This window comes from Schistocerca serialis, chromosome 3, assembly GCF_023864345.2.
Source record: "Schistocerca serialis cubense isolate TAMUIC-IGC-003099 chromosome 3, iqSchSeri2.2, whole genome shotgun sequence".
NCBI lineage: Eukaryota > Metazoa > Arthropoda > Insecta > Orthoptera > Acrididae > Schistocerca > Schistocerca serialis.
In genome coordinates, this window is record NC_064640.1 from 506,148,561 (window position 1) to 506,163,757 (window position 15,197).

Below are 15,197 nucleotides of genomic sequence, written 5' to 3' on the forward strand. Positions count from 1 at the left end.
GCCATAGGCAAAGCACATTATGAGGGATGAGCATCTACAGTACGAGGCATCGTGTTGTAGCATAATTCAGGTTCTGAAAAAGGAGCGCAACAGTAAGAAGAGGACCACTGATAAGGATAAGGACTGACCTACATAAGAGAATTAATTTACTTTTTAGTATTTTATTGCAGCAGCGACTGAACGAGAGGAAATTGGAGGAGTTTTTGTAACATGTAGAGCAACGAGTAAGTGGGAAATAATGGCATCTGTAAGTTTCAGATGTGTGAACGCAGGAGCAGATGTCATAAGACAGAGCATCTATGCAGACGAACGGGAGCATGGTTTCAGACCACTTCAGCATTGGGTGACAATGCTGTCAGAAGTACTTAGTTGACAGGTGTGGAGTAAAGAGAATAAATTAATACTGAGTGTTGTGTGGAAAGAGCATGTTGGATGAAGAGTGGATGCAATGCTGGCCTATCCTAGGGATAATGGATGACAGGAAATGGTACTAACACAACTCTCACACAGAGACCAGAGGCACTTCACACCACATATTTAAGACAAGTATAAATATTAAGGATGTCAAGTTTAGCCAATACGATAGTAGAAACTTCTTATTTCGATTTTTTGTTATTCCAATCCCTCAATTAATTATATTTGTGCTCTCAGTGTATTTATTCAAAGAGCTTACTGTTTTGGGTTCTTATTCTATTCATAAGAAACAATGTATGTAGAACTTGGTAAAACACTGGCACTGAAACATTCTACGAGGACTTTGCATATATTGGGAGCTATTGATGCATCCTGTGTTGCAAGGAGGCAACACCCTGTGGTTGGCGACAACAACCACGTGACAGCCTGAAGGAGAATGCCTGTGGTAGAACGATCCAGAGGCCTGCTGAGTGGAGGTCTGGTCATCAGCACTGATGGAGCACTGGGGCAGCTGGGGATCTGCGTGCCTCCTTCACAACCCAGTCTTGGCTGCCATAAACCAGCCTGCCCTGGGAGGCTGCGAATGGAGGTGGCCTTCCAGACAAGAGTGGCCTACCATTGATGCCATGTCACTTACTCAACAGCCTGGCAGATGGGCTGGGCGCCGAGTAAATGACAAATGATGGCAACCACCCACTGAGCGGTTGTGAATGGGACGGCCAGTCTGAGGACTTCCCTGACATCACGACATGCCTTCAAAGGGCCCACAGACGAGCTGGCGCCACAAGAAGGCCCAGATAAATTTCACAAGTGAACACACCCTCTGTACTGACAGCGTGCCATGGTCTGCGTGAGTTGCTCCTGCATTTGTGTACGAGGATGCAGACAGTCACCAGCGACATGGGAGATATCACAAGTTACCCACTGGCACAGTGGGAGCGAAGAAGTTCTCACTAGTAGATAGGTTTCACACCAAATGTGACACTGTCTCACCACCTATTCTGGGGGGGAGACTGCACGGTTTCAGCTACTGGATTGGGAGACAATGGCCGAGCGGTTCTAGGCGCTACAGTCTGGAACCGCACGACAGCTACGGTCGCAGGTTCGAATCCTACCTCGGGCATAGATGTATGTGGTGTCCTTAGATTAGTTAGGTTCAAGTAGTTCTGACTTCTAGGGGGCTGATGACCTCAGAAGTTAAGTCCCATAGTGCTCAGAGCCATTTTTACTTACTTGTTTAGATTTTTAGACTCCATGTGTTTTTAATGGTAGTAATTATGGTACGTTTCATGTATCAAGAATGTCTGAAAACTTGTGTATTACTGAGCAGGGGTAAATCAGTGAGGCAGAGAACAGTGCAAAACCCATAGAATTGTAATATGATTAGCGACATTTGTCGTCTCTGACCACAAAAATTATATGATTGAGTAAAAAAAAAAATACTGCTGCAAAACCTTGTAACCTCTAAGTAACCGTCTACCTGAAGGCTGGGGGTACCAACGATCATTGGGTCCACGTGAATCCTACTAAACTCAGCAATGTTCACCTTTATATTTTGCACGCATGCAGCTTTGTGTGAGTGAGTGATCCCTGAGGTGAAAGAGGTCAAGTTAGGATTTTATTTTTATGTGTGGTCTTGGTTGGCAAAGTCACCCGCAACACTCATGTCATCATTGTGACATCTCAAAATTACTTAATGGTTTCCTCCATTTCAAGTCACACTGCAACATTTGGAAGTAAGACACTACACATCGTCTGTGGTGGGGCAGAGGGGTGGGCAGTGAGAGAGTCCATATTCATGGCTAAAATTTAATGTTGAATTTACTCCTTAGATATCGTTTTTGTGCGACGACAGGATGTTATCAGCATGAGTAAGCATTAATGGGAGCATGTACATTGTTAATGCATGCTTGATCTTCGTGGTGGCTCTCCTTGTAATAGTATTTTTCTAGGGTTGAGAACAAGCAGGCAGTTTGTTCACTTAACAGTGTAGTAGACTTTTGGGCTTGAAAGCCACATGTAGCTCTTGGTGAAAGGAACATCTCGAAGCACCTACCGGGGACAGAATGCTGGCACCAAGAATTTGTCACACCAGTGTGCAGACAATGCAAGTGGTGAAAGAGGCGAAAAAATTGCCTATCTGGAGCTACCCGTTAGGCGCCTCTTGCCGCAACAGGGGCAGGGAGTGTGAGAGAAATCTAGGTCGTCTGGCCAACGCATTCCAGCAGTGCCATAAACTCCCTTTATGAACAGGAATAATGGCCATAAAAATTCGCGAGTTTCCATGTTAACTGTGAACCAGATGCTATCGAGAAAGTCATCAGGTGGTGTCATCTGTCGGCCTGTAGAGTTATTTTGGGAAGCCTTGGGCCTTCAAAACAATATTAGAAGGAACACGACATTTATGGTGGCCCTGAAATGATCTATGTTCGGACACAAATGCTGCTCTCTTAACCAGGCCCCTGGTCAGAAACGCAGTAACATCTGGGGCATCCATATAATGATCTCCATGACAAATGTGTTGTTCACTTTAGAGGTATATGGGAACTCAAACCAAATGACCTAAAGTGACCATGGTAAAAAACAAGTCGCAGCACAATGTCTCCTCCTCTCTGCACGAGAATTTGTGAGTCAAGGACTGCCTGCTTCTCCTGAAAAGAAAAGAACATTGTTAACTTTGTTTAGGATTGACAGTTGAGTACAGCAGAAGAGTTATAAGGGACACATGGAGCTCAAGGAGTCTTGTGATAGGCACGAAGCCCCTATGGGAGCAGTTGCAGGAGTACTTTTGTGGAGTTTACAGAAGTTTTATGGGAGGGGAAGAGTGGAAAATTTGGCCTTCCGATTCAGACTCTGGTCTTGAGAAGTCTCCTGATTCAGGCTCCAGTCTGGAGAGGATTCTGGTCTTGCCTTTTCTTATGAGTGGGTTTAGTTTGGGACATTTGTCCTGAGTGTGACTTCACACTAGCAGTGGTCTTGACTGGGAAGCTTTTGGTGAGGATTTAGCTGTACCGACAGTTTGGACCTCTGTTGCATCAGACAACTACTGTGCCTAGGGCTATCTTATTCGTGACAGGTCTGCCGCTTTGAAGTCTGATCTCCTTGTAGGCACTGCCATATATCTTAGTCAAAGTGGTTCAAATGGCTCTGAGCACTATGGGACTTAACTTCTGAGGTCATCAGTCCCCTAGAACTTAGAACTACTTAAACCTAACTAACCTAAGCACATCACACACATCCATGCCCGAGGCAGGATTCGAACCTGCGACCGTAGCGGTCGCGCGGTCCCAGACTGTAGCGCCTAGAACCGCTCGGCCACCCCGGCCGGCGTAACTTAGTCAAGTTGGTCCATGGTATGACCATTAAACAGGAGGGTCACATGCTCGAATCTGCTGAGATTTCAGGGTTCCATTACAGAGCAATCGTGTTCCTTGCAACAGATCGTCAGCCGCAACTCTGCGTATTTCTTGCCTGTGATAGGATATTACAGGCGCGGCACATCACTGCTCCGCAGACGCTGGAACCACCACCGTCACCTAAGATAGCGCCACACATCGAGAAAGGAGGTACTGTGTTGCTGTTCTGGCTTGCTAGGGTAAATAGAATCACAATCTCGCCAGTTTTTCTCAGCTGTACCAACGTGGTATAACTTCCGTGTAGAATAAATCCATCAAAGTATTTGAATATTACATAATTTCAGACTGCTTTATCGATGTAAATAGTTCAGTCAGACAAACCATAGTCTTTGCCCACCAGCCGCCACCCAGGAGAGTGTTAATTGTTCGTTGCACATTTGTGCTGTCATCAGATCATGTTTTATTTTTGTCATCTACCTAATATACATCTTTTTGACCTGTTTTTTAATAAATAAACTTGTGCCATAACTTTTATAAAAGAGCAATCTTGCATTGATATATTAATCTCCCATCAAAAATTGACTAAAATAATGACAGGGCCTACATTTCATTAATATAATTTCAACACTGAAGTTTATTTGGGTTCTCATAAATGTGATATTCTGCAATGCAGCCCTTCAACAACAAACACACTCAAAGGGCAAAATCAATTTAGCAGAACTATGAGGCAGATAGTCAAGCTGAAGGTTTATTGGGTAAAGTGATTGCTGTCTGGTCAGTAACTCAGAGTCGCCTGTCGAATATTGTTACACATTTTTTTAAAGGAAAGCCATGTTTTCTTAATTTTATAGATTAAATATTATTTGTATGAAGGCCACCCAAAAGCATGATATGTTCATAAAATTAAAAAGTAGATAAATGTGTTGTCAGAATAAATGAAGAACATAAGCCACTTTAAGGTCCTCTTCAGAAAATGGGATCTGCTCTTTGACAAAATACTGGCTTTGTCCTTGGATAATGTTGCCAATTCTAGCTTACGCATCAGCTCGTGCATTTGATTGTCACCTGTCATTTTGTGAACTATTTGATATAATGAGTGGACGCAGATTTTTTGAGATCTTTCCGCGGCTTTTTATCTGCTTCATTGATGTTATAATATTTTTTGTCTATGTTGATAATTTTGCCAAGCACAGTTTTACATAATGGCCCACAAACTTGTTGATTAATGGTTGTCAGCTCTCCGCCGCTATATTATTTTGCTGGATTGTTTTTGTAATTGCTGTCATTATTGTACACTTGTTTTTATGAGAAATAATGTGATATGCATTTTAATACAGGGGTTGGACAATAATACTGGAACACCAAAAACTAAACACAGCCTAATACGCTGCAGGAAACCCGTTGGCATTCAAAATAGCTTCCAGTCTCTCGGAATGGATAAGTACAGGTTGTGTACGGTTATCAAACGACTACTGTACCATTCTTCCTGCAAATCTGTGGCAAGTTCAGATAACGAAAATTGACGTGGACAGTGATCACGCAACTTTCTCTCCAAAGTAGACCACAAACTGTCAATAACATTGAGATATTGTGGCCGAGGTGACCAGGGAGACAGGATAACTCGTCCTCATGCTCACAAAACCAGTCCTGGCCGGCTGAATTGTGTGAACAGTGGCCCTGTAGCCTTGGAACATAGCATCACATTTTGAAAAAAAACATTGGACCATCAGATGTTCCTGATCAGCCAAAATGGTCACATAATCCTTGGCAGTAATGTGACCTTGCAGAGTAACTATGGGTCCCTTGGAATACAACGTAATGGCTGCCCAAATCATCTACTACTGGCTATTATTTACATTTATTCCAAGCATATTTTTCTCCCGGTGTTTCCATATTTTTTCCAATCTCTTTACTTGTAACTCATTGAAAGTGTATTACTTATTATATGACATAGAGTTATATATTGTGTACTGGTATTTTGCATTTGCATTATGTCTTCAGCCTTCTGTAGGACTGAGGTTACTTTCGTTCTCATTCCAGCTTTCGCGTAGTGGTACCAGTCCACTATTAGCTGAAATATTATATATGATATTTGGGCACAGTGATTCTTAGATGTTATAGTTGTTTTAGTTTCACGTTAACGCTTACTTAATTGAAGTTGAATATTTCCTTCTTATGAAGAGAATTCTTGCAATGACAGTTTCATATGCTTACTATAAAACTTCGGTTTTGTGGTTAATAAACCATCTTCCTATAAAAGTTATCTGAATTTTTATTCAGTTTCTATAAATATTACGTATTTAACCTGGTGAGAATAGATGTGGCAGTCCATCTACACGCGTTAATGGTGAATCTATCAAACTTACAACATGCCATAGTGGTAATTAATGTATGTTTTATATTTTGCGTTTACATTACGTCCTAACCTCCTGCAGAACTTGGCTCTTTGTCATATTTCACTCTTACTATGCCTTTTGATTGTCGTCTGTAATCCTCACATTAGCATTAGCATACATATTTTCTGTAAATGCTGTGCATTTAGTTTTATGAGAAAAAGTGTGGTATGTGAATTTTGCATGTGACTTGTTAATGTGTAGTATTTTGCAATATGTCATAGTGGTAACTTCGGTATGTACATATTTTGCCCACGCGTGATGCTCCAACCTTGTGCAGAGTTTGGTTGTTGTCATTTCTAATTCTTATTGTGCTTTGGCTTGTCATTTCTGATCTCATATTATCACATGCTTGTTGTGTAGTAAATAGTGTGCTACTTAAGTTTTCATATTATAGCTATTTTTATGCATGTCAGTATCAAAGAAAGAACCTGACTTCTAATTCTACTGTAAAATGTTTTGCTCTGTAATTGTGTATTGCGTCAGATAATTATGTGATGAAGTGTAACAACTTTGAATTCGAATGGTTGAAGCAGCATGAGCTACACCTCTGCTTGAGTTTGTTTTTCGTAACAGACATCTTCGGTGTTTACACTTTGACATGTATACACATAAATGACAATTAATTATAGCCGTGGTCTGTAACGGATCAAACTACATATTGTGATAAGTGTAGATAAGTAAAAGTGTAGATGAGACTACCATGGATTACCATACTGATAGACGCTGTGACTTCTGATAAACAGTTGATATTTTTGTAATAATTACCGCACACACTATCTACATACAACTGATTAGTTCCTGTACATTTCATTATGTTTGTTGCTCTGGTTGGTTCGATTAAGATACCGAGATGCTAGTATAATACCGAAACCGGTAGCTGAAAAGGACCATTAATGCAGTCGTGTATCATGCGTTAAAAAAAAAGAAAAAAGAAAAAGTCTTACACTAATACTTCATCGCCAGAAGCTCAGGACTCTCATCCTTACATATTTATTAGATTTGTAAAAATTGAACAGTGCGTCCAGGTTGTAGTATTAAACTTGCCATCGTGCCTCTGAAATTATAACGTTGTCAGTAGCTCATCTCCTGTCTGTTACTTTAGGAGAACTGTATTTGTTCATGGTAGACATTCCTGTCATTCTAGAACTTTAATTCCTTCACTTATATTTTAAGAATCTTCGCCGAATTAGGATGAGTTTCCATTAGTGTTAACTGTCTAAAACATACTAAGCTCATGACTCAAATTAAGCTATAGAAATTCACTCTTCAACTGTGACTGTAATACATTTATGTTCGAGTGAAAATCTAAATTTCTTTTGACAATGTAACTGAAGTAAACAATTATACAGAAGAACATTGTCTGTCTGAAGGTGGTCATTAAAAAGGTGTTCCACTAAATCGTAAACGTCTTCCTCACGAGTCGTATTTCTTTTCCCAGAACTATCACCTTAAATCAGTATAAAAAATTACCGCAATGAAGTTAGCTGCGAAGCACCTACTAACAGACCATGCAGGATTGAGCCACCGAAAAATTTACCGCATATCAATAAACAACCTGTCGCCAGGGTCTGAAAGTAAGTTGCACGTCTAACAACGCAACTGATAAAACCGAAGCGGCTTGGTAAGAACAATGAAGAGGAAATCGTACAAACAGTGAATGTCGCCCAGAAAGTTGGGAAATTAAATCATTCTACGCTCCACATACTGGTAAGAGTTAAACACCACATGAGAGTAAAAGAATATGTGTTGTGACAAACCCAGGAAGCTAGAGGAATTGCAGCTGCAACGGTATACTCAACTGAAAAGATACGATACTACGTTTCTCGGCGTTGAAGCGGGCATTCCACGACATACAAGAGATGAATGTAATCAGATGTATGTAAAAAAACTTGGTGCAAATGATATAATTGGGTAAAGCCACAACAGCTATGGGACAAAATAAAGTTTAAGTGGGAATCTGAAAGAAGTGAAATGCAAAAATAGAAGGTAACTTTTAAACTTATAGTTCTACTCATCTTAATATGATTTACTTTAATCGTAGATCGTCCTCAAATCTTAATCATCTTTTAACTGAGCAGGTGAACAAGGATGTCCTACCTAAGAGGGCGTGTATGAAATCAGCGTGTTGAAACAAAAAAAATGTTCAAATGTGTGTAAAATCTTATGGGACTTAACTACCACGGTCATCAGTCCCTAAGCTTACACACTACTTAACCTAAATTATCCTAAGGACGAACACACCCACCCATGCCCGAGGGAGGACTCGAACCTCCGCCGGGACCAGCCGCCGAGTTGAGACAATTATATGATAAATTCTAATGAGCATCCTAGCAAACATCTGTACTGTCAAACACAAAGAGTATCAAAAATAGAATCCGCATAGGCTGGACCATATAGAATCCACGGCTCTAACGTAGTAGTCACTACACGTATTAGAGGCGAAGCTGTAGGTTTTGCGGCACTACCCGTCGCAGTAACGTCACATCTCGGGAGATGGAATCACAAATAATAAACTCGTTAGTGTGTCACGTGCTACTAAACTGAGTCAACAACCCTATGTAAATGTAACGCCCAGGCGAAAGTGTTTACGCCTCTTACTTATCTGAGCAAACAGCACCAGTGTGTCGCGCCACTGAACAAATTTCCTGTTTTCAGAAACGCTTCCGATGGAGTGATTTCTCAGTGTCTCAGATACAAAGGTTTTCCCTCCCTCTACTCCTCCAGTTTTCTCTCTCTCTCTCTCTCTCTCTCACTCTCTCTCTCTCTCTCTCTCTCGCTAGCATTTTACAGCTCTTTAGGGATTAAAGACTTAGAATGTTAGACTAGGTTTTAACGTGCCGTCTTTAGCGATGGGGTCATTAGGGAAAGAACACCCGCTCAGATTGGGGAAGGATGGGTAATTTAATCGACCGTGTCCTTTCCAAAGAAACCATCTCGTCATTTGCTTAGGCGATGTGGTGAAACAACAGAAAATCTAACTCTGGATGGTCTGGCAGGATTATAAATCTCCGTCCATCCGATTGCAAATCCAGTGTCTCGTGCATGCACCACCTCATTCGGTTGAGAAGTTTAAGGGAAAGAAGAGCGAAGTAGTAGAATTTATGTGGTTCAGATGGTTCTTTCACTGAAAAACGCAATTGTTGATCTTGAACTGAGTAATGAAAATGCTTTTTAGATGTATCCTAGAAATAAGAAGGGAAATCAGTTATAAACTGATTGAAAATATTACAAATGTTGTTATTTCGACGAATTTCTGCAAAATATGAATCTCAGAAGGAATTTTTAAACGTGACACATTCCTTCATTCACGTCTGTCTATCCCTTATCGTTCCTTCTGTATTAGATGGACGGCGTGCTTAACGTTGCCTGAGGTGCTCCACAAAAAACTTTCTGTGGGCTATAATACGTGAGGACCCAGTGTCACTACTAACCCGACACCACTCACGTGCTTTCAGAACAAAAAATAAATATTTCCCACGGAGTCCGTAAATTTACCATTGAGACAGAATCTGTTGCTTTCCCCGTGGGGCATGGTAATCGAAACCATCTTTCAGTCTGCATAAAAATTTTAACACTGGTTCACGACACGTGCTTTTCCCGAAGCCTAACTGAACCAACGGCTGTTATGGAAATGTTTTCTACAGCTTCTGAGCACGTCTAACCTTAACAGCTAAGACATAGCGCTGAACCATGGTAAGGTCTAATTGAACACATTAGGGTCCATTTAAAACGCACAAGGCTTGATTGATTGATTGGTTTTAACAGGGAAGCTAAAACAGCTTAGGTCTGACCCGCCACTGCCCGCACCGACAGTAGGTTTATTGTGCGGTATTGATCCCTGTATATCTAGCAAAGTCAACCAGTGCCCTTAAATAGTGCAAGGAGTCCCTCAACCAGTTTTTTGTTAGACGCAATTTCTTCAGGTCTAAATGCCCCGAAGATTCCGTATCTTTTGCTTTCCAGTGTCATGCATTCGAAGATTAAGTGTGATGCAGTTTCTTCACCATAATCACAGATCCTACATTTAGGGTCCTCTTCCGTTATAGCATTTTGTGTAGGTGTTTTTTGAAATTCCCATGGCCGGTCATCAGTCCAGTCATGAGTTTGATCTCTTCCCTGTTCAATCCCAGGATTACAGATCTTCTTTTAAAAAATGGCTTGGGCATCATTACCTTACCATGTTTTTATTTATGGACCTTGGTCCAATATCCTACATGCTGTTTCCTAAGCCAGTTCCGTAGTTCTAATTTCATCATAGCCTTGGTGGTTGTCAGGACAGGTTCCGGTCCAATAAATGGAGTTGTTGCCCCCATCCTAGCCAATCTATCGGCTTGTTCGTTGCCATAGATCACTGAGTGGCCAGGGACCCACACTAGGTGTACCCTATTGCTCCCTATTGCTCCCCCTAGCTGCACTAGAGCCCTAATGCAATCTGCAACAATCTTAGATCTTGTTGCACGAGCTGCCAGTGATTTCAGGACTGCCTGGCTGTCTGAATAGATGTAGATGCTACAGCCATTGTAGCACCTACGCATATTCTCCTCCACACATGCCCTGATTGCAGTAATTTCAGCCTGGAATACAGAGGTCTGTTTCCCTAGAGAGATGATGTTCTCCAGTCTTGGCTGAACCGCATACACCCCTGGCCCAACGCCTTGGTCTGTTTTCGACCCATTGGTGAACCAAACGATGTCCCTCGTACGGTGTCGAATTGTTTTTTCCCACTGCTCCCTACTTCCAATTATTATGCTGTAAGGCTTCTCTAAGCAGTTGGGAGCTATTATATAGTCTGCAGGCACTTCCCCAGCCATTCCTATATTCACCTCACTCACTATGTTACTGTGTGATTCTGGATATCCGAATGAGACCCAGTTCTGCTGCACTTACCATAGAATCTAAGGTCGTGTTACTGTAGGCCCCCTCGATATCCAGGAAGATGCAGAGGGTTATTTCTTGGAAGTGAAGTGCTTTTTCCACGTTCCCAACGAGTTGGTGGAGAGCTGTCTTACATGACTTACCAGGATGGTATGCGTGTTGGTTAGGGTGTAGAGGAACCCTGCTTAGCCTCCTCTCCCCAACATGTACATTAACCAGTTTTTCCAATGTTTTGATAATGAAGGAGGACAGACTGATTGGTCTCATATCCTTGGCCTTGGTATGGTCATTTCTTCCTGGTTTTGGAATGAAGGCAACCTTCACTGCCCCCCAATCATTGGGAATGATTCCTACTGCTAGGCTAACCCTGAATAGCCTGCATAGGACTCTTATGAGCTTTCCTCCTGCCTGTTGCAGGAGAGCTGGAAAAATTCCATCTGGGCCAGGTGACGAATGGTTGGAATGTTCCCACCGCCCACTGGATTTTGTTGAAGTTCACACACTCCTTGGCCGATTCCCAGTCCTCTCTTCGAGTGCCGGAGAACCGTTGTCTCCCTGGGGTCACATACTGGTCTGTGTTGTCTGGCAGAGCATATTGAGGAAAGTGAGTTTTGAGGAGCAATTCCAGCGTCTCATGTGCTGTCTTTGTATATTCCCCATCCTCCTTCCTCAGCGCACCTCCTGCATTGGTTGGTGCTCTCGTGAGAACCTTGTGAAGTCTGGCTTGTGCAGCCGTGCCCTCCACTTCCTCACAGAATTCCTTCCGGGATGCCTCCTTTGCTTGTCTTATTGCAAGATTGTAATTGACAAGGGCCTCACGATATTTAGCCCATTGTCTTCGTACCTGTTTTCTTTGCATTTCCAGTTTGTTATTCCACCAAGGAACACTCCTATTTATGCACTTCCTAGTGATTGTGCAGTTGTCCTGATATGAGGTCACTATGGCAGAGGTAACAGCTTCTGCTACTTCCTCAAATTCTAAAATTCTACTGGTTTCCTTATCGAGGTTTTCCCAGTTTGCTTTCCTGGGATTCCTATAGGTCATGGTATGTCTGAATCCCATTTCAACCTAGAATTTGATGTACATGTGGTCCGATGAGGATGGCTCCAACACCACATGTCATTGTTTGACATAGCTACCCATCGTCATGAAACCAAAGGTTATGTCAATTACTTCCTCCCTTCTGCTATTTCTGAATGTAGGTTCATTTCCCCTATTCAGGACCTCTAAGCTGTTAGCCAAAAGAAATTCAAGAAGGTACTCACCTCTACTGTTGGTGTCCTTGCTGCTCCACACTAGGTTGTGAGCATTAGTGTCGCATCCCACCAGCAGTTGATTACCTTGCCGATGGCAAGTCTCTACCAGTCTCCTCACCTCCAAGGGAGGAGGAGAACTGTCCTCATAAGGAATGTATGCTGAGGCCAAAATAGTTTCCCTCGTGATACCTTCCTCACATTGCTGAATTCTGATGGTCACTAAGTCCCTAGAGCAGAGATCCATCACTGACATGAAAGAAATGCCATTTCTTACATAGATGCATGTTCTGGAGTTCCTTAGATTCCTAGCATAGATCGGCTTACCTCTAGTGCCACTGAGGCCCCGATACAGCCCCTTTGTATAAGTAGGGTTCTTGTATCAGGGCCACGTCCACTTCCTGCCTCCCCAGGCAGCGTCTCAGGGTACCAGAGGCCGCTTTACTGTGCTGCAGATTAATCGGCAGCACCTCCATACTCCGTCTTGCTGCCATCTTTGAGGTCTTTGAGAACCCTTATGGTGACCTGTGAGAACCCTAAAAACAGTTTCAGGTCCTGCTTCCGCATAGCCTTTAGGGATTTCTCACCGACCTCCACCACCAGGCTCTCCTTCCGGAGCAACCTTCTGGTTAATCACTCTCCAGTCTTCTGTTGGGACATTTGGGTTCTGGGCCTCTATTTTCCCGAACAGAGTCTTGATAGAGACTTCCTTAAGGATCTTAGGTACCCATAATGATATCTTTGCGGTCTTAAGAAGCTCCGCTGCCGTCTTAACCAGTAGCTTCATATCTTCCCATGGGGATATCATGAGCACCTTGTCCTTGAGCCATTCTACCGTGTGCACCCCCTAACAGACAAAAACGAGTGCACCACGATCTAGACAGACGTTCCTGAACTTGGGTCCTGAGCCAGCGTGCCCCCCCCCCTCCCCCCAATCTTTTCAAAGAGGGCCATCTATACCAGTTCCTCCTGCTGCGAGGTGATGGCCACCAGTGGATAACCTTCCTGGATAACTACCATCCTAAAAACCGAGACTGCAGTACTATAGGTCTGTTTCCCTATTTCTTGAATCAGTTTCTTCTGGACTCCCTTATCCAGGGAGGAGGGAGTCTTTGATTCCTCCCTTATCTGCTTACTACCTGTCTTTGACGTTGAGGGGGTCTGCGTGTCCCCTTCAACCTGAGACAGTTTCTTCCTGGGGGTTTTAGTTTCTAGTCCCTTTAATTCCCTCGTCTTTAGGAAGCCATTCTTTCCCTTCCTTTTTCCTCTGTTCCCTGAGTAGCTTCCTCCTCTGGGCCCCAGACAATCTGGTCTAGCTTCTCGGTTACAGTTCCCACTTCTGGCTCAGTTCTAGACCCTGATTCAGTAGTGGTAATGCCTTCCATGTCCCCGATGGTTGGGTATCTGAGGCCTCAATTTGCTCCTCAGTTTGTTTTTCTTTATTTTCTATAATCCTGTCGATATTGGTCCCACGAGATTTGGGGATCTAGAAGGTCCACACCACGAATACCCTGTGAAGTGTAAGGTTAATCACTCAGGGAGGTCACCCAGTATTTCTGAGGCTCCGTTTGCGACACATTTTTCCATGTGCCACGCACCCCTCGGCACGGATCGCATCACACCTTGGGCTGGGTCAGGGAATTGGGTAGGACTAGGAGTGGATAGGGAAGATGGGACGTTGTGGGACACTCTTAGTCTGATCCATCGGCTGAGGCCTTCCGGCAGTAGGTCCTCTACCTTCGGCATAGCCCTCAGCTTCCTGCGGATACGCAAGCCTCTCCACCAGCACGGACAGTGCTTTATCAAGGTGGTGTCCCACACAGAGGACAAGCCTTTCTAGTTGAAATAGTTCCGGCTTTCGACTAAAGTAATAGTGCAGTGAAGTATTTGTCTGAGGCAGTGGTCACCACCCTTTGGGTAATTACTCAATGAAGGGTAAAGTTAAGCTTTCTAAGGGGTAAGAACAGGAGATTCCGATTGTGCTTCTGCGATCAAACTAAATTATTTTTAAAATATTGTTACCATTATCACCATTTAATAAGACTGTAATACTGATTACATAAATTACCAACAATTACATTCCTTAAATGCCAGTATTAACTCGTGACACAATGTGGTGGACCTGTGAAACGAATGAGTGAATATCGTCTTCCTCACATAGCCTACACATTACAGACATACTTTGTGCAGTGCATCTGTGAGGTGGCGTACATTCAGGGGAGGCAACAGAAACACTCCTTTGGCAACAGTAACTTTAACAATACATGTGTAGTGGTAATCACATAGATTTCAACTATGTCTAAATAAAACAGATGCGTTTGCTCGAATTAATGCGTTGATTGCGTTACATTATTGACAGACCATTGTAAACCGAGGCAAAGCAATGTCCGTGTAGCTTAGATGACCAGCGAGATCCTTGCATTGCGCACCTCTCTGGGTCACAGGACGTGTGCGTGTTTTTCTAGCTTCGGATATGCAAGTAATACAGAGACAGAGTAGCGGAATATATCAATAGTAGTGCGGTATTGTTTTACCCAGTTTACGGGTTTGCCGAATGTGTATGAAAGTATGTGAAGATCTATGATACTATATAGTAACACAATATCCAACTATAGAATGAGATAAAGTTAGGAAGGTAGGAGACGAGGTACTGGCAGAAGTAAAGCTGTGAGGAAGGGGCGTGAGTCGTGCTTGGGTAGTGCAGTTGGTAGAGCGCTTGCCCGCGAAAGGCAAAGGTCCCGAGTTCGAGTCTCGGTCCGGCACACAGTTTTAATCCGCCAGGAAGTTTAATATCCAACTATGTCTACATGTAAGAGTACGTGCTAAAAAATGATGCCCCCGACTTGTTTACATGAAAACTCTTGAAAATTTTTAAATAAAACAATTTTATTAACATTTTACA